This window comes from Callithrix jacchus, chromosome 15, assembly GCF_049354715.1.
Source record: "Callithrix jacchus isolate 240 chromosome 15, calJac240_pri, whole genome shotgun sequence".
NCBI classification, from domain to species: Eukaryota; Metazoa; Chordata; class Mammalia; order Primates; family Cebidae; genus Callithrix; species Callithrix jacchus.
In genome coordinates, this window is record NC_133516.1 from 8,664,355 (window position 1) to 8,691,162 (window position 26,808).

Consider the following 26,808-nt stretch of genomic DNA (forward strand, 5'->3'; position numbering starts at 1 on the left):
AAAGCTCTAATAATGGACCCAGAGGAAATGGTGATCTATGGAATGACTGACAAAAAGTTCAGAATAATCATCTTAAAGAAGTTCAGGGAACTCCAAGAAAATAAACTTCCAGATTTAAAAAGATTGAAATCATAACAAGTATCTTTTCAGATCACAGTGGCATGAAATTAGAAATCAATAACAAGAAAATTCCTGGAAAATACAAAAATATGTGGAAATTAAACAACATGCTCCTAATCAATGGGTCACAGAAGAAATAAAAAAGGAAATCAAAAATACCTTGACACAAATGAAAATGGGAACACAACATATTAAAACTTATGAAAAGCAGCGAGAGCAGTCCTATGTAGTAACAAATACCTATATCAAAAAGGAAGAAAGATCTCAAATAAATAATCTAAGATTATACCTCAGGGAACTAGAAAAATAAGAATAAACAAAGCCCATTAGCAGAAGGAAGCAAAAAACAAAAAACAGAGCAGAAATAGATATTAGGAAAAAATACAGAAAAAAATAAAACAACTAGGAAGTGGGTTTTTGAAAAGCTAAGCAATAGGAAGGGAGGACTCAAGATGGCGCTGTGAGAACAATCCAGGATTGAAGCTCTCGCTGGATGCACGGAGAGGGTGAGTCGGGGAAGCATTTCCAGACGGATCTTAGGTGCCCACAGAACGGGGAAATCCCCAGGTATAAAAGATACACGGGACGCCATGCAGAGGTCTTCGCTGGCGTAGCCGGCAGCCCGTGCGGCTCCGGCCTGCGCCTGAGCACAGAGGCACTCCACAGCGCACCATACAAAAGCACACTGTTACGGGTGCCCTGTTGAACCGGCAAACTAAGACCCGAGAGGGCTGAACTTGAGACTGAACGGGTCTTGAACTGTGACCCAGCCCAGGAAATCCTAGGGACTCAGCGTTTGGGGGAGCGCAGTGCGACAAACAAAACGGTGATTCCAAACGCTCCCGGTGAATAGGTTCTTTTTTTAAAGCGCAGCTCCGCAGGGGAGGGGCGTCAGCCATGACCGAGGCAATCAGCCCCTACTGAGGTACACGCCCATTGCTGACTGCCGCTGCCAAGGCAACCCGGTACAACAAAGAGACTCCGCCGAAGGGTGTAGCCCGTGGCAACAGGGCAGAGACCACAGCAGAAGGGCGGAGCCTGCAGGAAAAGGGCGAACCTCACACCAGCAGGGCGGAGCCTCGGTAGGCAAAAAGTGACTAGACTGCCTCCTAGCTGGGCAGGACAGTCAGGCGGACACTCACAAGGAAAGCCACAACCCCCCCACCAGACAGAGCATCTGAGGAAAAAAAAGGGGTTTTCTTAAGCGTTAGGTTGCAGCAGAACTAAACATAGCAGCCTAGCAGCCCTGAATGAACAACAGAGCTCACAGCTCAGCACTTGAGTTCCTACAGACTGTCTCCTCAAGCAACTCCCTAACCCCTATATATCCATAAGACTGACAATCGGCAGACATCTTCCTAGGACAAACATAGCAGAAAAAGAAACTGGTAGCATCCCTCGCTGTTCCGCAGCCACAACAGGTGCACCCCAGACAAGCAGGGCCTGGAGTGGACCTCAGCAGCTGTACAGTGAAGGGGCTAGACTGGTAGAAGGAAAACCAAGTAACAGAAATACTCCATCATCAACAATCTGGGTGTCCCCTCAGAGATCCAATCAAAAAGTCAGCAACTACACAGATGACAGGTGGATAAATCCACAAAGATGGGAAGAAACCAGCGAAAAAAGGAGGAAAACACCCGAAACCAGAACACCTCGTCACCTAGAAAGGACCAAAACTCCTCACCAGCAAGGGAACAAAGCTGGACGGAGAATGACTGTGACGAAATGACGGAATTGGACTTCAGAAGGTGGATAATGAGAAACTTTTGTGAGCTAAAATAACATGTTTTAAATCAACGTAAAGAAACTAAGAACCTTGAAAAAAGATTTGAGGAAATGATAACAAGAATGGATACCTTAGAGAGGAATATGAATGAATTAAAGGAGCTGAAAAACACAATACGAGAACTTCGCGAAGCTTGCACAAGTTTCAATAGCCGAATTGATCAAGCAGAAGAAAGAATATCTGAAGTCGAGGATCAACTCAATGAAATAAAACGAGAAGCCAAGATCAGAGAAAAAAGCGCAAAAAGGAATGAACAAAGTCTACAAGAAATGTGGGACTATGTGAAGAGACCTAACCTACGTTTGATAGGCGTACCAGAATGTGACAAAGAGAATGAATCCAAGCTGGAAAATACTCTGCAGGACATTATCCAGGAAAATTTCCCCCACCTAGCAAGACAGGCCAACACTCAAATGCAGGAAATACAGAGAACACCACAGAGATATTCCGCAAGAAGAGCAACCCCAAGGCACATAATCGTCAGATTGAACAAGGTTGAAATAAAGGAGAAAACACTAAGGGCAGCCAGAGAGAAAGGTCGGGTCACCCACAAAGGGAAGCCCATCAGACTCACAGCAGATCTCTCGGCAGAAACTCTACAAGCCAGAAGAGACTGGGGGCCAATATTCAACATCCTTAAAGAAAAGAACTTTCAACCCAGAATTTCATATCCAGCCAAACTGAGCTTCATAAGTGAAGGAAAAATAAAATCCTTTGCGAACAAGCAAGCACTCAGAGATTTTGTCACCACCAGCCCTGCTTTACAAGAGCTCCTGAAAGAGGCACTACACATAGAAAGGAACAACCAGTACCAGCCATTCCAAAATCACACTGAATGCTAAAGAGCATCAACATAATAAAGAATCTACAACAACTAACGGGCAAAACAGCCAGCTAGCATCAAAATGGCAGTGTCAAATTAACACATAATCATATTAACCCTAAATGTAAATGGACTAAATGCACCAATCAAAAGACACAGACTGGCAAATTGGATAAAAAGCCAAAACCCATCAGTGTGCTGTATCCAGGAAACCCATCTCACATGCAAGGATACACAAAGGCTCAAAATAAAGGGATGGAGGAAGATTTACCAAGCAAATGGAGAGCAAAAAAAAGCAGGAGTTGCAATCCTCATCTCTGATAAAATAGACTTTAAAGCAACAAAGATCAAAAGAGACAAAGAAGGCCATTACATACTGGTAAAAGGATTGATAAAACAAGAAGAGCTAACGATCCAAAATATATATGGACCCAATACAGGAGCACCCAGATACATAAGGCAAGTTCTTAATGACTTACAAAGAGACTTAGACTCCCACACAATAATAGCGGGAGACTTTAACACTCCACTGTCAATATTAGACAGATCAACCAGACAGAAAATCAACAAGGATATCCAGGGCTTGAACTCAGACCTGGAGCAAGCAAACCTGATAGACATTTACAGAACTCTCCACCCCAAATCCACAGATTATACATTATTCTCAGCACCACATCACACCTACTCTAAAATTGACCACATAATTGGAAGTAAAGCACTGCTCGGAAAATGCAAAACAACTGAAATCATAACAAACAGTCTCTCAGACCATAGTGCAATCAAGTTAGAACTCAGAATTCAGAAACCAACCCAGAACCGCACAGCTTCATGGAAACTGAACAACTGGCTCCTGAACAACTGGATAAACAACAAAATGAAGGCAGAAATAAAGAAGTTCTTCGAAACCAATGAGAACGAAGACACAACATGCCAGAATCTCTGGGACACATTTAAAGCAGTCTCTAGAGGAAAGTATATAGCAATAAGTGCCCATATGAGAAGAATGGAGAGATCCAAAATTGACACCCTATCGTCAAAATTGAAAGAGCTAGAGGAGCAAGATCAAAAAAACTCAAAACCCAGCAGTAGACAAGAAATAACTAAGATCAGAGCTGAACTGAAGGAGATTGAGACATGAAAAACCCTCCAAAAATATCAATAAATCCAAGAGCTGGTTTTTTTAAAAGATCAACAAAATAGACAGACCGCTAGCCAGACTGATTAAAAATAAAAGAGAGAACAACCAAATTGATGCAATAAAAAATGATAAAGGGGAAATCACCACAGATTCCACAGAAATTCAAACCATCATCAGAGAATATTACAAACAACTCTATGCACATAAACTAGTAAACCTGGAAGAAATGGATAAATTCCTGGACTCCTGTGTCCTCCCAAGCCTAAACCAGGAGGAAGCTGAAACTATGAATAGATCAATAACAAGGGCAGAAGTCGAGGCAGCAATTAAGAGCCTACCACACAAAAAAAGCCCAGGTCCAGACGGGTTCATAGCCGAATTCTACCAGACACACAAAGAGGAGCTGGTACCATTTCTTCTGAAACTATTCCAAATAATCCAAAAAGAAGGAATCCTTCCCAAATCATTCTACAAGACCAATATCATCCTGATACCAAAACCCGGCAGAGACCCAACAAGAAAAGAAAACTTCAGGCCGATATTCATGATGAACATAGATGCAAAAATCTTCAATAAAATATTGGCAAGCTGATTGCAACAGCAAATCAAAAAACTTATTCATCATGATCAAGTAGGATTCATCCCGGGGATGCAAGGCTGGTTCAACATACGCAAGTCTATCAATGTAATTCACCACATAAACAGAACCAAAAACAAAAACCACATGATTATCTCAATTGATGCAGAGAAGGCATTTGACAAAATTCAACAGCCCTTTATGCTAAAAACCCTCAATAAACTCGGTATCGATGGAACGTATCTCAAAGTAATAAAAGCTATTTATGACAAACCAACAGCCAATATCATACTGAATGGGCAAAAATTGGAAGCATTCCCTTTGAAATCCGGCACTAGACAAGGACGCCCTCTCTCACCACTCCTATTCAATATAGTACTGGAAGTTCTAGCCAGAGCAATCAGGCAAGAAAAAGAAATAAAGGGTATTCAAATAGGAAAGGTGGAAGCCAAATTGTCTCTATTTGCAGACGACATGATAATATACCTAGAAGACCCCATCACCTCAGCCCAAAAACTCCTGAAACTGATAAGCAACTTCAGCAAAGTCTCAGGATATAAAATCAATGTGCAAAAATCACAACCCTTCCTCTACACCAATAACAGACTAAAAGAGAGCCAAATCAAGAACGAACTGCCATTCACTATTGCTACAAAAAGAATAAAATACCTTGGAATACAACTCACAAGGAACGTAAGGGACCTCTTCAAGGAAAACTACAAACCACTGCTCAACAAAATCAGAGAGGACACAAACAGATGGAGAAACATTCCATGTTCATGGTTAGGAAGAATTAATATCGTGAAAATGGCTATACTGCCCAAAGTAATTTACAGAATCAACCCTATCCCCATCAAGCTACCATTGACTTTCTTCACAGAACTGGAAAAAACCACCTTGATCTTCATATGGAACCAAAAGAGAGCCTGCATAGCCAAGTCAATTCTAAGCAAAAAGAACACAGCGGGGGGCATCACACTACCGGATTTCAAACTACTGTAAGGCTACAGTAATCAAAACAGCATGGTACTGGTACCAAAACAGAGATATAGATCAATGGAACAGAACAGAGGCATCAGAGGCAATACAACATAGCTACAACCATACAATCTTTGATAAACCTGACAAAAACAAGCAATGGGGAAAGGATTCCCTGTTCAACAAATGGTGTTGGGAAAACTGGCTAGCCATGTGCAGAAAGCAGAAACTGAACCCCTTCCTGACACCTTACACCAAAATTAACTCCAGACGGATTAAAGACTTAAACATAAGACCCGGCACCATAAAAACCCTAGAAGGAAATCTAGGCAAAACCATCCAGGACATAGGAGTAGGCAAGGACTTCATGAACAAAACTCCAAAAGCATTGGCAACAAAAGCCAAAATAGACAAATGGGACCTAATGAAACTCCACAGCTTCTGCACAGCCAAAGAAACAGTCTCTAGTGTGAATCGGCAACCAACAGAATGGGAAAAAATTTTTGCAGTTTACCCATCTGACAAAGGGCTGATATCCAGAATTTACAGAGAACTCAAACAGATTTACAGGAAAAAAACAAACAAGCCCATTCAAAAGTGGTCAAAGGATATGAATAGACACTTTACGAAAGAAGACATATATGAGGCCAACAATCATATGAAAAAATGCTCGTCGTCACTGGTCATCAGAGAGATGCAAATCATAACCACACTGAGATACCATCTCACGCCAGTTAGAATGGCGATCATTAAAAAATCTGGAGACAACAGATGCTGGAGAGGATGTGGAGAAAAAGGAACACTTTTACACTGTTGGTGGGAGTGTACATTAGTCCAACCATTGTGGAAGACGTTGTGGCGATTCCTCAAGGCCTTAAAAATAGAAATCCCATTTGACCCAGCAATCCCATTACTGGGTATATATCCAAAGGACTATAAATCGTTCTACTACAAGGACACATGCACACGAATGTTCATTGCAGCACTGTTTACAATAGCAAAGACCTGGAATCAACCCAAATGCCCATGGATGATAGACTGGATTGGGAAAATGTGGCACATATACACCATGGAATATTATGCAGCAATCAGAAATGATGAGTTCGTGTCATTTATAGGGACATGGATGAATCTGGAGAACATCATTCTCAGCAAACTGACACAAGAACAGAAAATGAAACACCGTATTTTCTCACTCATAGGCGGGTGATGAAAAATGAGAACACATGGACACAGAGAGGGGAGTACTAAACTCTGGGGTCTATAGGAGGGAAAGGGGAGGGCCAGTGGGAGGGGGAGGAGGGGAGGGATTGCCAGGGGAGAAATACCAAATGTGGGTGAAGGGGAGAAACCAAACAAAACACACTGCCATGTGTGTACCTATGCAACTGTATTGCATGCTCTGCACATGTACCCCAAAACCTAAAATGCAAAAAAAAAGGGGGGGGGGGAAAAAGAAAAAAAAGTTTAAAAAAAAAAAAAAGAAAAGAAAAGCAATATCGACAAGCCTCTAGTGAGACAAATTTGTCTTCTTTTTCAAGAAGACAAATAAAGATCAAAAATGAAAGAAGGACCACCAAAAACGTAATCCACATAAATACATTATAAGAAACCACTACAAATGCACCAACAAATTGAATAATCTAGAAGAAATGAATAAATTCCTACATACACATAAAATCTACCAAGACGGAATCATGAAGAAATAGAAAATCTGAACAGACCAATAATGAGTACAGAGATTGAATAAGTAATAAAACATCTGCCATCAAAAAAAAACCCAGGATGAGATGGCTTCACTGCAGAATTTTACCAAACATTTGAAGAAGAATTAATGCCAATTATTTTCAAACTCTTCCAAAAATTGAAGTGGAAACAATAATTTCTAAACTCTTTTGACAAGGCCAGCATCACTCTGATACCAAAGCCAGGCAATGACAATGCAGGAGAAGAAAAGTATAGGTCAATATCTCTGTTGAACATAGATGCAAAAAATCCTCAACAAAGTATCAGCAAAACAAATTCAACAACACATTAAATCCCAGGGATCTATCACTGGGATGTGAGAATGTTTCAAAATATTCAAATCAATAAATGTAATACACCACATTAACAAAATAAAGAGTAACAATTATATGAACATCTCAATAGATATGGAAAAAGTATTTCACAAAATTCAATACCTTTTTGTAATATAAACTCTCAACATATTAAGTAAAAAGGAATGTATTTCAACACAATGAATATATGAAAAACCATAGCTATTATTATTCTCAATACTGAAAAGCTGAAAGCTTTTCCACTAACATCAGGGACAAAAAAGGATGCCCACTCTTAACACTTCGTTTAAACATAATACTGAAAGTTCTAGCCAGTGCGATTAGTCAAGAAGGAAATAAAAAGGTATTCTAATCATAAAGGAAGAAAGAAATTGTCTGTATTTCCTGACAACATAATTTTATATAGAAAACTCTAAGGACTTCACCACAAGGCCAGGTGCAGTGGCTTGCACCTGTAATCCTAGCAATTTGGGAGGTTGAGGTACAAGGATCACTTAAGCTCAGGGGTTAGATACCAGTCTGGGCAATACAGTGAGACCCCCCCATCTCAAAAAAGAAAAGAAAAGAAAAAAATACTTCACCACAAAACTGATAAATTTAGTAAATTTGCAGGATACAAAATACAAAAATCAGTAATGTTTCTATATACTAATAAACTATCCAAAAATGAAATTAAGAAAGCAATCCCATTACAATAGCAACAACAAAAAAAATACTTAGGTTTAAATTTAACAGGTATGAGGGGACTCAAGATGGCGCTGTGAGAACAACCCAGGATTGGAGCCCGCGTTGAATCCGCAAACGGTGAGTCAGTGCTGCATTTCCAGACTGATCTTTGTTGCCCACAGAACGGGGAAACTCCCAAGTATAAAAAGACACGGGACGCCAGGCAGTAGGTCTGCCTGGCGAAGTCGGCAGCCGGGGCGGCGGCGGCCGGCCCTACCCAGCAATCCCCACAGGGCGCGCTTGTCCAGGTGCCTTGTTGAACCGGCAACCTGAGACTTGAGAGGGCTGGACTTGAGACTGAACGAGACTTGCACAGTAGCCCAGCCCAGGGGATTGCAGGGACAGATCGTTTGGGATACCCAGTGGGACGAACAAAACCGCGATTTCAAACTATCCCGGGCAGACGGTCCGAGATGCTCTGTGGGGGAGGGGCGTCCACCTCTATGGAGGCAACCTGCCCCAACTGATATACACGCCCACTGCTGACGCAGCCAGCCATTGCCGAGGCAACCCACCCCAACTGAGATACACGCCCACTGCTGACGCAGCCAGCTGTTGCCGAGGCAACCCGTCCCTACTGAGATACACGCCCACTGCTGACGCAGCCTGCCGTTGCTGAGGCAACATGCTACAACGAAGAGACTCTGCCACAGGGCGTGGCAGAGACCACAGCAGAGCCGGCAGGAACAGCGCGAATCACACAACAGCAGGGCGGAGCCTTGGCAGCCTAACAGTGGCTAGTCTGCCTTCGAGCTGGGCAGGACACCTGATCGGACATCCAAAAATAAAGCCCAAACCCCTCAACACAGAGCATTTGAGAAAAAAAAAGGGTTGTTTAATGAGCTCTGTTGCAGCAGAATCAAACATAGCAGCCTAACAGCCCTGAATGAACAACAGAGTGCACAGCTCAGCAATTAAACCCTTATAAAGTACAAACTGTCTCCTCAAGCAGCTCCCTGACCCCTCTATATCCAAATGACTGTCATTAGGCAGGCATCATCCTGGGACAAAGAGAGCAGAAAAAGAAACTGGTAGCATCCCTCGCTGTGCCACGGCTACTAGAGGTGCACCCCAGACAAGCAGGGTCTGGAGCGGACCTCAACAGTCGTACAGCGAAAGGGCTAGACTGGTAGAAGGAAAACCAAGCAACAGAAATACTTCATCATCAACATTCTGGGTGTCCACTCAGAGACCCAAACGAAAAGTCAGCAACTACGCAGACGACCAGCCGACAAATCCACAAAGATGGGAAGAAACCAGCGCAAAAAGGAGGAAAACACCCGAAACCAGAACACATCGCCTCCTAGAAAGAACCAAAACTCCTCACCAGCAAGGGAACAAAGCTGGACGGAGAATGACTGTGACGAAATGACGGAATTAGACTTCAGAAGATGGATAATGAGAAACTTTTGTGAGCTAAAAGATCATGTATTAAATCAATGCAAAGAAACTAAGAACCTTGAAAAAAGATTTGAAAAAAGATTCGAGAAAATGATAACAAGAATGGATACCTTAGAGAGGAATATGAATGAATTAAAGGAGCTGAAAAACACAATACGAGAACTTCGTGAAGCAAACACAAGTTTCAATAGCCGAATTGACCAAGCAGAAGAAAGAATATCTGAAGTCGAAGACCAACTCAATGAAATAAAACAAGAAACCAAGATCAGAGAAAAAAGCGCAAAAAGGAATGAACAAAGTCTCCAAGAAATGTGGGACTATGTGAAAAGACCTAACCTACGTTTGATAGGTGTACCAGAAGGGGACGAAGAGAATGAATCCCAGCTGGAAAATACTCTTCAGGACATCATCCAGGAAAATTTCCCCCACCTAGCAAGACAAGCCAACACTCAATTGCAGGAAATACAGAGAACACCACAAAGATATTCTGCAAGAAGAGCAACCCCAAGGCACATAATCGTCAGATTCAACAGGGTTGAAATAAAGGAGAGAATACTAAGGGCAGCCAGAGAGAAAGGTCGGGTCACCCACAAAGGGAAGCCCATCAGACTCACAGCAGATCTCTCCGCAGAAACACTACAAGCCAGAAGAGAGTGGGGGCCAATATTCAACATTCTTAAAGAAAAGAACTTTCAACCCAGAATTTCATATCCAGCCAAACTGAGCTTCAGAAGTGAAGGAAGAATAAAATCCTTTGCGAACAAGCAAGTACTCAGAGATTTTGTCACCACCAGGCCTGCTTTACAAGAGCTCCTAAAAGAGGCACTACACATAGAAAGGATCAATCAGTACCAGCCATTCCAAAATCACACTGAATGCTAAAGAGCTTCAACATAATGAAGAATCTACAACAACTAACAGGCAAAACAGCCACTTAGCATCAAAATGGCAGTATCAAATTCACACATAACAATATTAACCCTAAATGTAAATGGACTAAATGCACCAATCAAAAGACACAGACTGGCAAATTGGATAAAAAGCCAAAACCCATCAGTGTGCTGTATCCAGGAAACCCATCTCACATGCAAGGATACACAAAGGCTCAAAATAAAGGGATGGAGGAAGATTTACCAAGCTAATGGAAAGCAAAAAAAAAGCAGGAGTTGCAATTCTCATCTCTGATAAAATAGACTTTAAAGCAACAAAGATCAAAAGAGACAAAGAAGGCCATTACATAATGGTAAAAGGATCGATACAACAAGAAGAGCTAACGATCCTAAACACATATGGACCCAACACAGGAGCACCCAGATACATAAGGCAAGTTCTTAATGACTTACAGAAGGACTTAGACTCCCAAACAATAATAGTGGGAGACTTTAACACTCCACTGTCAATACTAGACAGATCAACCAGACAGAAAATCAACGTGGATACCCAGGGCTTGAACTCAGACCTGGAACAAGCAAACCTGGTGGACATTTACAGAACTCTCCACCCCAAATCCACAGAATACACATTCTTCTCAGCACCACATCACACCTACTCTAAAATTGACCACATAATTGGAAGTAAAGCACTGCTCAACAAATGCAAAACAACTGAAATCATAACAAACAGCCTCTCAGACCATAGTGCAATCAAGTTAAAACTCAGAATTCAGAAACAGACCCAGAACCGCACAGCTTCATGGAAACTGAACAACTGGCTCTTGAATGTTGACTGGGTAAACAACGAAATGAAGGCAGAAATAAAGAAGTTCTTCGAAACCAATGAGAACGAAGACACAACGTGCCAGAACCTCTGGGACACATTTAAAGCAGTCTCTAGAGGAAAGTATATAGAAATAAGTGCCCATATGAGGAGAATGGAGAGATCCAAAATGGACACCCTATCGTCAAAATTGAAAGAGCTAGAGGAGCAAGATCAAAAAAACTCAAAACCCAGCAGAAGACAAGAAATTACTAAGATCAGAGCTGAGCTGAAGGAGATTGAGACACGAAAAACCCTTCAAAAATTCAATAAATCCAAGAGCTGGTTTTTTGAAAAGATCAACAAAATAGACCACTAGCCAGATTGATTTAAAAGAAAAGAGAGAACAACCAAATAGATGCAATAAAAATGATAAAGGGGAAATCACCACAGATTCCACAGAAATTCAAACCATCATCAGAGAATATTACAAACAACTCTATGCACATAAACTAGTAAACCTGGAAGAAATGGATAAATTCCTGGACTCCTGTGTCCTCCCAAGCCTAAACCAGGAGGAAGCTGAAACTATGAATAGACCAATAACAAGGTCTGAAGTCGAGGCAGCAATTAAGAGCCTACCTCACAAAAAAAGCCCAGGTCCAGACGGGTTCACAGCCGAATTCTACCAGACACACAAAAAGGAGCTGGTACCATTCCTTCTAAAACTATTTCAAACAATCCAAAAAGAGGGAATCCTTCCCAAATCATTTTATGAGACCAACATCATCCTGATACCAAAACCCGGCAGAGACCCAACAAGAAAAGAAAACTTCAGGCCAATATCCATGATGAACATAGATGCAAAAATCTTCAATAAAATATTGGCAAGCCGATTGCAACAGCAAATCAAAAAACTTATTCGTCATGATCAAGTAGGATTCATCCCAGGGATGCAAGGCTGGTTCAACATACGCAAGTCTATCAACGTAATTCACCACATAAACAGAACCAAAAACAAAAACCACATGATTATCTCAATTGACGCAGAGAAGGCATTTGACAAAATTCAACAGCCCTTTATGCTAAAAACCCTCAATAAACTCGGTATCGATGGAACGTATCTCAAAGTAATAAAAGCTATTTATGACAAACCAACAGCCAATATCATACTGAATGGGCAAAAACTGGAAGCATTCCCTTTGAAATCTGGTACTAGACAAGGATGCCCTCTCTCACCACTCCTATTCAATATAGTACTGGAAGTTCTAGCCAGAGCAATCAGGCAAGAAAAAGAAATAAAGGGTATTCAAATAGGAAAGGTGGAAGCCAAATTGTCTCTATTTGCAGACGACATGATAGTATACCTAGAAGACCCCATTGCCTCAGCCCAAAAACTCCTGAAACTGATAAACAACTTCAGCAAAGTTTCAGGATATAAAATCAATGTGCAAAAATCACAAGCATTCGTCTACACCAATAACAGACTTAAAGAAAGCCAAATCAAGAGCGAACTGCCATTCGCAATTGCTACAAAAAGAATAAAATACCTTGGAATACAACTCACAAGGAACGTAAGGGACCTCTTCAAGGAGAACTACAAACCACTGCTCAACGAAATCAGAGAGGACACAAACAGATGGAGAAACATTCCATGTTCATGGTTAGGAAGAATTAATATCGTTAAAATGGCTATACTGCCCAAAGTAATTTACAGAATCAACGCTATCCCCATCAAGCTACCATTGACTTTCTTCACAGAACTGGAAAAAACCACCATGAACTTCATATGGAACCAAAAGAGAGCCCGCATAGCCAAGTCAATTCTAAGCAAAAAGAACACAGCGGGGGGCATCACACTACCGGATTTCAAACTATACTGTAAGGCTACAGTAATCAAAACAGCATGGTACTGGTACCAAAACAGAGATATAGACCAATGGAACAAAACAGAGGCACCTGAGGTAACACAACACACATACAACTATACAATCTTTGATAAATCTGACAAAAACAAGCAATGGGGCAAGGATTCCATGTTTAACAAATGGTGTTGGGAAAACTGGCTAGCCATGTGCAGAAAACAGAAACTGGACCCCTTCCTGACACCTTACACCAAAATTAACTCCAGATGGATTAAAGACTTAAACATAAGACCTGGCACCATAAAAACCCTAGAAGGAAATCTAGGCAAAACTATCCAGGACATAGGAGTAGGCAAGGACTTCATGAACAAAACACCAAAAGCATTGGCAACAGAAGCCAAAATAGACAAATGGGACCTAATGAAACTCCACAACTTCTGCACGGCAATAGAAACAGTCACTAGAGTGGATCGGCAACCAACAGAATAGGAAAAAATTTTCGCAGTCTACCCATCTGACAAAAGGCTGATATCCAGAATTTACAAACAACTCAAACAGATTTACAGGAAAAAAAACAAACAAGCCCATTCAAAAGTGGGCAAAGGATATGAACAGATACTTTACGAAAGAAGACATATATGAGGCCAACAATCATATGAAAAAATGCTCATCGTCACTGGTCATCAGAGAGATGCAAATCAAAACCACATTGAGATACCATCTCACGCCAGTTAGAATGGCGATCATTAAAAAATCTGGAGACAACAGATGCTGGAGAGGATGTGGAGAAAAAGGAACACTTTTACACTGTTGGTGGGAGTGTAAATTAGTTCAACCATTGTGGAAGACAGTGTGGCGATTCCTCAAGGCCTTAGAAATAGAAATTCCATTTGACCCAGCAATCCCATTACTGGGTATATATCCAAAAGACTATAAATCGTTCTACTATAAGGACACATCTACACGAATGTTCATTGCAGCACTGTTTACAATAGCAAAGACCTGGAATCAACCCAAATGCCCATTGATAATAGACTGGATTGGAAAAATGTGGCACATATACACCATGGAATATTATGCAGCAATCAGAAATGATGAGTTCGTGTCGTTTGTAGGGACATGGATGAATCTGGAAAACATCATCCTCAGCAAACTGACACAAGAACAGAAAATGAAACACCGCATATTCTCACTCATAGGTGGGTGATGAAAAATGAGAACACATGGACACAGAAAGGGGAGTACTAAACACTGGGGTCTATTGGGGGGAAAAGGGGAGGGCCAGTGGGAGGGGGAGGTGGGGAGGGATAGCCTGGGGAGAAATGCCAAATGTGGGTGAAGGGGAGAAGAAAAGCAAAGCACACTGCCATGTGTGTACCTACGCAACTGTCTTGCATGCTCTGCTCATGTACCCCAAAACCTATAATTCAATAAAAAATTTAAAAAAAAAATAAAAATAAATAAATAAATAAATAAATAAATAAATTTAACAATAGTTAGGTGTAAAGTATCTTTATACTTAGGTGTAAAAGATCTGTGTAGTTAACTATAAAACACTGATGAAAGAAACTGAAGAAAACACAAATAAATGAAAAGATATCCTGTATTCATGGATTACAAGAATCAGCATTGTGAAAATGTCCATACTACCAAGGTGATCTATAGATTTAATGCAATCTGTATCAAAATTCTGTTATTTTTCACAGAAATGGAAAATACAATCCTTAAATTTATCTAGAACTACAAATGATGCCCAATAGACAAAATAATTTTGAGCCAAAAGGAACAAAGTTGGAGGCATCAAACTCCTTGATTTAAAAACATACTATAAAGGAATTATTATCAAAACAACTTGGTATTGATATAAAAACAGTCATATCAAGCAATTGAACAGAATATGTTTACAAATCTATTGAATGGAACACTTAATGTTTGTGTACTTTATTGTATCTACATTATATCTTCATGGAAAAGTAAAAAAATAATATCCAAACAAAAAAGGAAACAAAAGCAGTCCTTTTGGAGTTTGAGGAAGCATTGGTATAGCAGCTTTGGGAGAGAGAGACTTAGCTCTCAGCTGCAATTCTACCACTTAGCTGGTAACCTGGGGCAGTCTACTTAACCAGTACAAGCCCTATTTTCTCCACCTATAAAATGAGGATAATAATGGATCCTTGCAAAACATTTGTATTAGTTTGGTCTGTTCTCACGCTGCTATTAAAGATATACTAGGATTGGGTAATTTATAAAGGAAAGATAGGTTTAATGGACTCACTGTTCAACATGGTTGGAGAGGCCTCACAATTATGGTGGAAGATGAAGGAAGAGCAAAGGGACATCTTACATGGCAGCAGGCAAGAGGGAGCTTATGCAGAGGAACTCCCCTGTATAAAACCATGAGGTCTCACAAGACTTATTCACTATCATGAGAACAGCATGGGAAAGACCCACCACACCGGGTCCCTCTCATGGCATCTGGGAATTATGGGAGCTACAGTTCAAGATGAGATTTCTGTAGGGGACACAGCTGAACCATATCAGCCTGCCCTGGCTCCTCCCAAATCTTATGTTCTCACATTTCAAAACCAATCATGTCTTCCTAACAGTCCCCCAAAGTCTTAACTCATTTCAGCATTAACTCAAAAGTCCACAGTCCAAAGTCTCATCTGAGACAAGGCAAGTCCCTTCTGCTTATGAGCCTGTAAAATCAAAAGCAAATTAGTGACTTCCCAGATACAATGGGGCACAGGCATTGGGTAAATATACCCATTCCAAAAGGGATAAATTGGCCAAAACAAAGGGGCTACAGGCCCCATGCAAGTCCAAAATCCAATGGGACAGTCAAATTGTAAAGCTCCAAAATGATCTCCTTTGATACCATGTCTCAAATCCAGGGCTCACTGATGTAAAGAATGGGCTCCCATGGCCTCAGGCAACTCTGCCACTGTGGCCTGGAAGGGTATAGACCCACTCCTGGCTGTTGTCAAAGGCTGGTTTTGAGTGTCTGCAGCTTTTCCAGGCACACAGTGCAGCTATTGGTGGATCTACCATACTGGGGTCTGGAGGATGGTGGCCCTCTTCTTACACCTCCACTGCCCCAGTGGGAGACTCTGTGGGGGTACTCACCCCACATTTCCCTTCTGCACTGCCCTAACAGAAGTTCTCTGCAGCAAACTTCTGCCTGGATATCCAGACATTTCCATACATACTCTGAAATCTAGGTAGAGGTTCCCAAACTTTAATTCTTGACTTCTGTGCACCTACAAGCTCAGCAACATGTAGAAGCTGCCAAGGCTTCGGGCTTGCACCCTCTGGAGCCATAGCCCAAGCTGTACCTTAGCCCCTTTTAGCCATGGCTGAAGTGGTTGGGATAGAAGGCACCAAGTACCTAGGCTGCACACAGCAAGGGGGCCCTGGGTCCAGCCCAGGATATCATTTTTTCCTCCTAAGCCTCTGGACCTGTGATGGGAGGGATTGCTGTAAAGGTCTCTGACATGCCCTGGAGGCATTTTCCCCATTGTCTTGGTGATTAACATTTGGCTCCTTGTTACTTAGGCAAATTTCTGTAGCCAGCTTGAATTTCTCCCCAGGAAATGAGATTTTCTTTTCTACTGCACCCTTAGGCTGCACATTTTCCAAATTTGTATCCTCTGCTTCTCTTCAATGCTTCACTGCTTAAAAATTTCTTTCCCCAGGTACCCTAAATTGTCTCTCTCAAGTTCAGTTCCACAGATCTGTAGAGCAGAGGCAAAATGCCACTAGTCTCTTCGCATAGCAAGAGTGACCTCTACTCCAGTTCCCAAGAAGTCCTCATCTCCATCTGAGATCATCTTAGCCTGGACCTTATTGCTCATATCATTATCAACATTTTGGTCAAAGCCATTCGACAAGTCTCTAGGAAGTTCCAAACTTTCCCACATTTTCCTGTCTTCTCCTGAGCTGTTCCAACCTCTGCCTGTTACCCAATTCCTAAGTCACTTCCACATTTCTGGGTATCTTTACAGCAGCATCCCACTGTACCAGTACCAATTTCATGTATTAATCTGTTCTCACACTGCTAATAAAAACATACCTGAGAGTTGGTAATTCATTTAAAAAAAAAAAGTTTAATGAACTGACAGTTTCACATGGCTGGGGAGGCCTCACAATCATAGCAGAAAATGAAGGAAGAGCAAAGGGACATCTTACATGGCAGCAGGCAAGAGGGCGCTTGGGTAGGAGAACTCCCCTATATAAAACCATCAGATCTCATGAAAGTTACTCACTATCATGAGAACAGGCTGGGAAAGAACCACCCCCATGGTTCATTACTTCCCACCAGGTCCCTCCCATGAAATGTGGGAATTACTGGAGCTACAATTCAAGATGAGATTTGGGTGGGGACGTAGCCAAACCATATCAATGTTGTAAGAGTTACAGGAAAATCTTGTAAGTAAAATAGCTAAAACAGACCCAGTATATAATGATGGTTACCAAATAATAGTGGTAAAGGAGGCTTCCTTTATCACAGGGAAGGAAGGAAGGAGCAAGCAAGCTTTGGCTGAACATGATACACACAAGCATGCATTATGCACACACACAATTACATATATATTATTTTGAAGGCTGCAAGTACAGGAGGAAAGTAATAACAGCAGTTCTTTTAAAAATGTGTTATGGGCCAGGTGCGGTGGCTCAAGCCTGTAATCCCAGCACTTTGGGAGGCCAAGGCGGGTGGATCACGAGGTCAAGAGATTGAGACCATCTTGGTCAACATGGTGAAACCCCGTCTCTACTAAAAATACAAAAAATTAGCTGGGCATAGTGGTGTGTGCCTGTAATCCCAGCTACTCAGGAGGCTGAGGCAGGAGAATTGCCTGAACCCAGGAGGCAGAGGTTGTGGTGAGCCGAGATGGCGCCATTGCACTCTAGCCTGGGTAACCAGAGCGAAACTCCGTCTCAAAAAAAAAAAAAGTGTTATGATGGTATTATACAGAAAGGGTTAGAATAGAAACTAGAGTATAGGAAGCCCACACAAAATTCATGATAACTTTCAATATCCAAACTATATAAATCAGTAAATTTCCTGTCCTGTAGTGAGCTTTAGAGAGCTTCAGAAACTATTTCGTCTTTCTGGATTTTTCTCCAGGTTTCAAAAAGCACTTATTAAGTACCTATTTGCTGCAGAACTAATAAAGAGGGTGATAATCCTTCCTTCCTGGGAACACAGGAGCTAAATGAATGGATATATTTATAAAAATCAATCAAGTAAAAAAAATGCGTATTTGTATTAGACTCAAAAACATAGTGGCTGTGGATTTTTAAAGCTCGGGGTGTACTTGTCAGTGCTGCTTAGATACCAGAAGAATGAGAGGGCCATTTCAGATAAGGTAGTCAGCAAAGGTCTCTCTGAAAAGGTGACATCCAAGTTAAAGTAGATTAAAAGTTAGCCAAATTATATTTGGAGGAAGAACATTCTAGCATATGGAAAGGGAAATGCCTGGTTAATTTGATGAAACCCCATCTCTACTAAATATACCAAAATTAGCCAGGTGTGGTGGCATACATCTGTAATCCCAGCTACTCAGGAGGCTGAGACATGAGAATTACTTGAACCTGGGAGGCAGAGGTTGCATGAGCAGAGATCATGCCATTGCACTTCAGCCTGGGCAATAAGAGTGAAACTCCATCAGAAAGAAAGAAAAGAAGGAAAATAAAAGAAAGAAAGAAAAGAGGAATGAAAGGAAAATAAAAAAAAGGAGCAGAGTGAGCTAAAGTAAAGAAATAGAAGATAATGGGGCCAGAGAAATAGTGAGGGGCAGATCAAGGGGGGATATTGACCATGAGAAGAATTTTGAGTTTTATTTATTATTTTATTGAATTTTGTTTTTACTATTTATAAGAACTTTGAATTTATTTTATTCTGAGTGAAATGAGAAACCGCTGGAAAATTCTGAACAAAGAAGTCATAACATGTAACTTGACTTTTTAAAAACATTGCTCTGGTTGCTATTTTGAGAAAGGACTTTAGTAGGGGAAAGGACAAAGGTAAGGAGAACATTTGGTGAGAGGATTCGAAGAAGAGCCTATTGGCTTTCTTCTTTCCTCTCATCAAATAGAACCCCTGGAGAACCACTCTTGAAGACTGGGAGTAACCTCGGAGAAGGGGAGCAAAACATCTCACTTCTCAAGATGGAACCACAGAACCAGAGGTTCATCTCAGCATGAGCACCAAGGTTGGAGCTCAGAGAGTGAGTTCATGGAAGCACCTAACATGTTACCCTGGCATCTGCAGGTATCTGAGAACAGGAAAATAGATGCTTCCTTTCACCTGAAGATATAAAGGTATCTGGAGCTGCCCCTGGTGGCAGCAAACAGAGGCGGCAGCACGTGAGAACACCCTAGTTTCCCCACAGCTGAATTTGTACAGGCCAATGTGAGACCTTGGAAAGTAACCTGGCTTGAGCTACCCTACAGAACCTACTTTACTGCCTGGAATAGAGAAATCCAAGAGAAAGAGAGAGAGGGTGGCCCTTTAGGAGCCTGGCTGAGTTGGGTCACAAGAGGTCATCTCTAGAGACATGGGGTGTGCAGTGCCTTCTTTATTAGGGGGCTCTTACAGCCCCTTCTTTATTAGAGAGCCTTTACAACCCGATTACATGTAAGATTTCTTACCTTTTTCTATATTCTCCCTTCTTTTACCATCTACCCTGAAGGAAACAGATAAAGTAGGAAAGAAGTAAAAAAAGAGACGACCTAGGAAGAGTATGGGTTCTGCTTCACCTGCCTTTACTTCATGAACCCTAACCTTGCCATGCTGCTCCATAAGCATGATGGAAAACGTCCATCCCCAGAGGATGGCTTGTCATCGGGGCCACTGCTACTCACTTCTCATTATAACCCATAAGGTTATTATAAGGACTCAGGGTAGTTTGCATAATATTTATAGACAACAACATAGTCAATTATGGAAATAAGGGTTTTTTCTAAACAGAACATAGAGAAAGAAGGTCATTCCTGTCTTCCAGCTGAATGCTGCTGTCTTTATTTGATCTTGACAGAAATTCATCCACAGCTGCTTGCATAAGGTATAACAAGGATCTCTTTAAACTGTGTGAGGAGATTAAAAATGAGGCTTTAGAATCATACAAATAAATGATAGAGAAATAAATAAGTGGAGAATAAATGCATGATAAAGAATATTATAGTGTAGACAAATATAGATAATTTGAATGATATAGACTTATTCTTTTTTTTTTTTTTTTTGAGATGGAGTCTCCCTCTATCACCAGGCTAGAGTGCAGAGGCATGATCTTGCCTCTGGTTTAAACGATTCTCCTGCCTCCGCCTCCTGAGTAGCTGGGACTACAGGTGCGTGCCCCCACGCCCAGCTAATTTTTGTATTTTTAGTAGAGACAGGGTTTCACCATGTTGGCCAGGATGGTCTTGATCTCCTGACCTCGTGATCCACCTGCCTTGGCCTCCCAAAGTGCTGGGATAACAGGCGTGATCACCATGCCCGGCCTAGACGCATTCTTTCAACAAGTTCTTGTTGAGTATTTACTATGTGGTAGGCACTGAATGTTGAGTAGATTTCTCACAATCAAGATTTTACTCTCAGTATAATGAGAAAACTAAAGGTTTTGAACTTTGCTGGTCCTCAATTTAAAAGATCACCCTGGCTGCAGGCTGTGTAGGGGAATGAATTGACTAGTGGTCAAAATAAAGACCAAGCAGAAGATAAAAAATGATGTCTTGAATTTGATGGTGCAGCAAAGGGGAGGAAATTAAGCCCTTTTTCCTTCTGATTCCACATACTTGAGAGGGACAAGCACATCCACTGTCAGTTTAACTCCACTTCTATGCTCATGACTCGTGAATGTCTGCAGGTAGAGTTACTTTCCTAAAACCCACACTCTCTAAACCCCTTCTTCCTCATATCCAGTTGCTTAATGGACACTTCCTTTTAGACAGCACAAACTCAGATGGAACTCTTTGTCTTCCCTCAAAACGTGGTGTCTTTGTGACTTCTCACCATTCTACCCATCACTTAAAATCAACACTTTGGCATCATATTTGGTGCCTTCCTTTCTGTCCAACTCCCACATCCAGGATGGTGAAGTACTAAAAGTATATGCTCTAGAGTCAGAATACTCAGGCTAATGAATTGGAATAGTGTTACAGGACATTTATCTGGTATGTGGTTGCCATTGCTATGCTCTCAATTGCATATTATATCTTAGAAATTATTTTTAATTTCAACTACTGCATGCCCTGGAAAGTGCAGTAATCCTAATTATACCAACAGTTTCTGTCCAAATGAAATCAACATAGCAGCATTAAGTTTAAGAATGGTTATGGTCTGATCCTCCTCAGTTGTGTTTAGAAGAAAAACATTACTTGTTTACTTACCTACAATTTTTATCAATGAATAGTATGCAGACTACTGCAGTCCTTATGCTGCAAAATACATCATGACGAACATTGAGCTATAGTGGCTCTGGAGGAAGAGAGGCCTAGTTTTTCAAGAAAATCTAAAAGAAAACCTAAAAATCAACCCAGCCAGGGGTAGAGCTGATGTTTTAGAAAGTACTAATTGAGACTTTGTAGTATGAGAGAATGAGAGAGTATGACCCACAGGAAAAAGCAGTTTGAATGAGATGAGCAAATGGTGAAAGACGGTACCTATGCATGGTAGGGAAGAGGAGGAAATAGAACTCATAAAGGATTCAGAGAAGCAGAGGTCAGAGATGCTAATGAACTTCCCTTTGCCCCTCCAAATCCACTCTCCACCTGTTCTCTGCCTGTATGCACCTGTATAGACATTATAAGCTCTCCTGTCCTCCTGCTTCCAGTACAGTCAATAAGGTACAGTCAATAAGAAATATGCCCCCAAAAGTTAAAAGAAAGAAGAGAGAGAAGTTGGGAGTATTTATTCCTTTGGCTCCCCACTGCAGGGTTTTTATGGCCTAAACTGTGAACCTCAACTAAAGGCCACAGCTCCGTTAACAACAGGCCATGGCTATTACACCCCAATTACTGCATTAACCCTTGCATTTTCCCTACATTCAGCCCCTACACCTTTATAAATCATTGCTTCATTAAACTCTGAAATTATCCAATTTGTATGTGCCATCTATTTCTTGCCAGGATCCTTACTAAGAAGAGATAAAGGATTAGAATTAGAAAACCTGAGAGTAATTATGAAAAAAGGAAGATTAGTGAGTTACATGCTTCAAAAGCCACCTGCTCCTTTGTTGAGCGAGAAATGAAGAAGTCTCCAGCAGATGCTTTTACTCCCATCCCGGTTTTTTCCAGGGACCAGTTAAACAATGTTTACACCTATTTAAGCTGAGTCTAAAACAAATAAGTGCCTAAGTACAAGGTTCATTTAACCTCAATCATTTCAGGAGAGCATCCTACTAATGTCCAAAATAATTGGGGGATGAGGCATAGAGTGTCACAGTGACAAAGAACCCACCAAGGGAGCCAACCTTCTTTCATTATTTTGAAAGACAGGAGATGTTCAAGCTCAGCAAGCTTCCCATTCTGCAGTGAACCTAATTAATGTAAACAGAATTTCAGAATGAACCAAATCCAATTAGACAGCAGAAACTAACATTTCAATTATTATGTAAGGTCACATCTCACAGTTGTGTTCTGGACACCTTTTCCCTTTATTCAGTTTGTCTTCCCATCTGCTGCCATTTCCCAGAGAGCCCAAGAACAGAGAGACCCCAGACCATTGCATGTTCTGGAATGGCCCAAACTCGCCTGTCCTACTTGTATTGGGCACAAACAGATGCTATGCCACAAGACCAACTCAACACATGGAGCTCAGGGACAGTGGAGGTAGCAGCTGAAGAGAAGGGTACACGGGGAGAGACTTAAGCATTTTTTAATGCTAACTCTATAGTCAGAGTTGTCCTCAACTCTGGCTACGGAATTCCCTTCCAGCTTATAAACTTAGGATACAGCTTCCTGCATCAGTCTACCATCTGGAAACACAGAATTGCTACTATTTTCTAACAAAGATGGACTATATCACTGCCAATAGTTTTATCTTTCTTAAGGAAAATTGCAGGTTTTGAGGGTTGTGAGTAGGGGTAGGGGAAATCAGATTGTCTATGCAAATGAAATATGCCTTAATTATCTAAATGCTGCTAAGGAAAATGTATGGAAAACTATGGTACAACCCAAACACAGATATCGTAGTGCATTTTAGTCTAAAATTTTAAATTTTAGGTTAGAGTGAGAATTTTTTTAAATAAAGCATTTTTTAAAGTATAACTTATATTTAAGAAATGTATTTGAACCCTGAGGAACCTATGTTTGATTATTCGTATATAATTACAGTACATATACAATATGATCATACCTCTTTCAGAACTAGATTTTACAACAAAAACATTGATGAACTGAATATAAAATTAAACTAAATTTATAAGTGTATGTAGAATTTTTCACCTCTCAACTTCTTTTTCTCTTATGTCCATTTATAAAACTCTATTATGTGCATAGCTACAAGTTTCTAAAAATAGAGCCTATATTCACCACTGAACAAAAATGGAAATACATAATTAAAAATCAACCACGATAAAACTTTACTTGGAAATTAAGAATCGTGATTCTAAATAACCTTCAGAACAAATAATAAATTAAGACAATGTTTCCAGAAAGCATAAAAAGATGAATCCTTCAAACCATTTATTATTTAGACGACGAACATTTACTGAACACCTGCAATGTCAAAGAAGGAACTCTTCCAGAAACTTGGGCTGTGAAAACAAGAGCTCTGAGGAGGACAGGGCCCTTCTCCCAACGCGAGGCAATCACACTTTGTAGAAATATTTGCTAAGGACTGCAAGGGTCCAAAAGAAAAATTATTAATTCCAATTGATCAGAATACAAAAGAACAATAAAGTGGCAACTGAGTAAATAAGATCTTTGGGAATGAACCGGCTTTGTTTAGGAAGAGAAAGTGAGGGAGTGTATTAGCCCATTTTCACATGGCTATAAAGATACTACCTGACACCACGTAATTTATAAACAAAACGGGTTTAAGACTCACAGTTCTGCATGGGTGGAGAAACCGCAGGAGGCAAGGTGAAGGGGAAACAGGCCGTAGGAGAGCGAGCGAGTGTGCAGGGGAAACTGCCACTTTTAAAACCGTGAGATCTCGTGAAAACTCTCTCACTATCACGAGAACAGCCTGGGAGAAAGTGCCTCCATAATCCAATCACCTCCCATTAGGTTCCTCCTTCCACACGTGAAGAATAGAATTTCCCAGGCGATTTGAGAGGGGATACAGAGCCAAACCATATCATGGAGAGTACATTCTAGGCTGCAGGAAGGCTCAAAGACATAGAGGCAGGAACGTGGAATGGGTGACACAAGTTCAGCTTTACCTGTTAGAAGCTGAGCCTGCAATAGTAAGATGAAAATAACTTGCACACAGCCGTGGGTGCTCAAGCCTTAATGTGAAAGCACCTGGAGATCTTGTTAAATAGAAGATTCTGATTGAGTAGATCTGGGGTAAGACCTAACAGTCTACATTTCTAGCTAGCTCTCAGGTGATGCCAATAACAATGAGCAAGCTGATACTTTCATCAGTGACATGGTGATAAATGATGCAAGAGTGGGGATCTTGGAGTTTTGGTGTCCTTGGAGAAAGTAACATTGCCATTAAAATAGTGTCACAGTCATTAAATAGGATTTAAATTGTAATTCCTGTATCTTTAGGCAACTTACCTGTGGAGACTTTGTCTTCTCGTCTATAAAGTGAAAAAATAATTATTGCCTCAAAGTCTTGTTAGGATTACATGAGATAATGATTGTAAATTGTACGGCACATAGTTAATACTCAATATGTTGTGGAATTATTTCCGATAGCCTGTAACAGGAGAGCACACTTTTTCTCCACTGCTGCCCTTTTTTTTTTTTTTTTTTTTTTTCTTGAGACGGAGTTTCGCTCTTGTTTACCGAGGCTGGAGTGCAATGGCGCAATCTCAGCTCATGGCAACCTCCGCCTCCTGGGCTCAGGCAATTCTCCTGCCTCAGCCTCCTGAGTAGCTGGGACTATAGGCATGAGCCACCATGCCCAGCTAATTTGTTTGTATTTTTAGTAGAGACACGGTTTCACCATGTTGACCAGGATGGTCTTGACCTCTTGACCTTGCGATCCACCCACCTTGGCCTCCCAAAGTGCTGGGATTACAGGCGTGAGCCACCGCGCCCGGCCACTGCTGCCCTTCTTAAGCAGTAACTCACTGACTTCTCTGGAACTGTGCTTTGTCCTGGTGCTTTTACACTGCACGTCCACTGCCTCTTGCCTCTAAGAATGAACATAGTAGAAAGACCAAAACAAGGGGTAGGTACACAGCTATAAAATTGAAAATGGTTATAGTGGAAGATAATAAAATATTAAGAGGAGTAAGAAGTTATGGTACAGTTTTTGATCATGTCAATAATTAATCAATTAATGAAATGTCAAATAATTATTGTTCCACTTAAAGGTGTTGCGGAAAAAGTGCTAACTTTCAGTAGTTCATACAGAGGAAACAGGTTCATCGAAAAGAGGTAGATTTAAATGAATAGACGAGTAAGTTATCAAATTTGTGATCTAAAATATAGATGAGAAATGCCATTTACAGGACAATGATATTGCTGAAAGGGAGATAAATTACCAAACAACAACAACAACAAAAAAAACAAACCCCAATATGCCAGAATATCAGTTTAAGGGAAGTTTTCTATTTCTTGTCAAAATCATTGTCTTTGGTGAAAAAACTAGACAAGTTCAGAAACTTCCAGTTATTTTAGGAAATACTGATCCCTTCCAGTGACTGGTTTTCTGTGTTTCCTTTATTAAATTACTCTTAGACAATGCCAAATAAATATATATGTTATACATACATCTTCATTTGTTACTGTACTCAAAGGTAAAAAATTTATCACTGTAAAGTTTAGCAGAGGTTGACAAGAATGGGTCACAATGTTGTTGATGGGCTAGATAAACTCTACCCCTAAATTGTTTTAAATTAAAAAATAGAACCAAAGTGATTGAGAAATTGAGATCTTGTGTGATTGTGTGAATTCAAAAAAAGTATTTGATCTGACCTTGTTTTAGACTAGTTGGAAACTTTAGAAGAAAGTGGAAGTAAAGCTGTTGCAAAAAGAGGAGGAAGAGGAAGAAGGAGAAGAAGAACAAGAAGGAGGAGGAGGAGGAGGAGGAGGAGGAGGAGGCGGCGGCAGCGGCAGGTCAATGTGGTATATAAAGAAGAGGCATTCTACATTGGTACATAAAGAACATGAATCAAGAATACTTAGTAGTATTTGGTTCCAGGTTTTCACATTATGTGAAAACAACAAAGGATTACAACAAAGGTTTTTTTTTTTTTTTTTTACAAAATTTAAGATTCCACTTCCTAAAGGGTAGAGACTACAGAGAAAAGTAACCAGAAAATGAGACTCTGGTTTCCAATTTTACTCTTATCATCAGCTAATGTTCAAACTTTGTATTAGTGCCTAATGCCAGAGATGCCACTGACCTTGCCAAATAATACTCTCAACATTCACTAGCCACAATATTTTTTGCTTCTATCCCTTGCCCTCCTCAAGCATGTTCCCTGAACACAAATTTTGTTTCTGGCGACATAGG

At 40.8% G+C, this 26,808-nt stretch overlaps 1 long non-coding RNA gene across 1 annotated transcript in view; it reads right to left on the bottom strand.

Moving 5' to 3' along the window:
• The window catches only part of LOC144579417 (uncharacterized), a 102,913-nt gene extending 78,633 nt beyond the window's left edge, over positions 1-24,280 (bottom strand). Inside the window, exon 1 of the long non-coding RNA XR_013526882.1 lies at positions 24,220-24,280. This is a non-coding gene — a long non-coding RNA (uncharacterized LOC144579417). The remainder of the gene's footprint in view (positions 1-24,219) is intronic.
• Between the last annotated feature and the right edge of the window lie 2,528 nt (positions 24,281-26,808).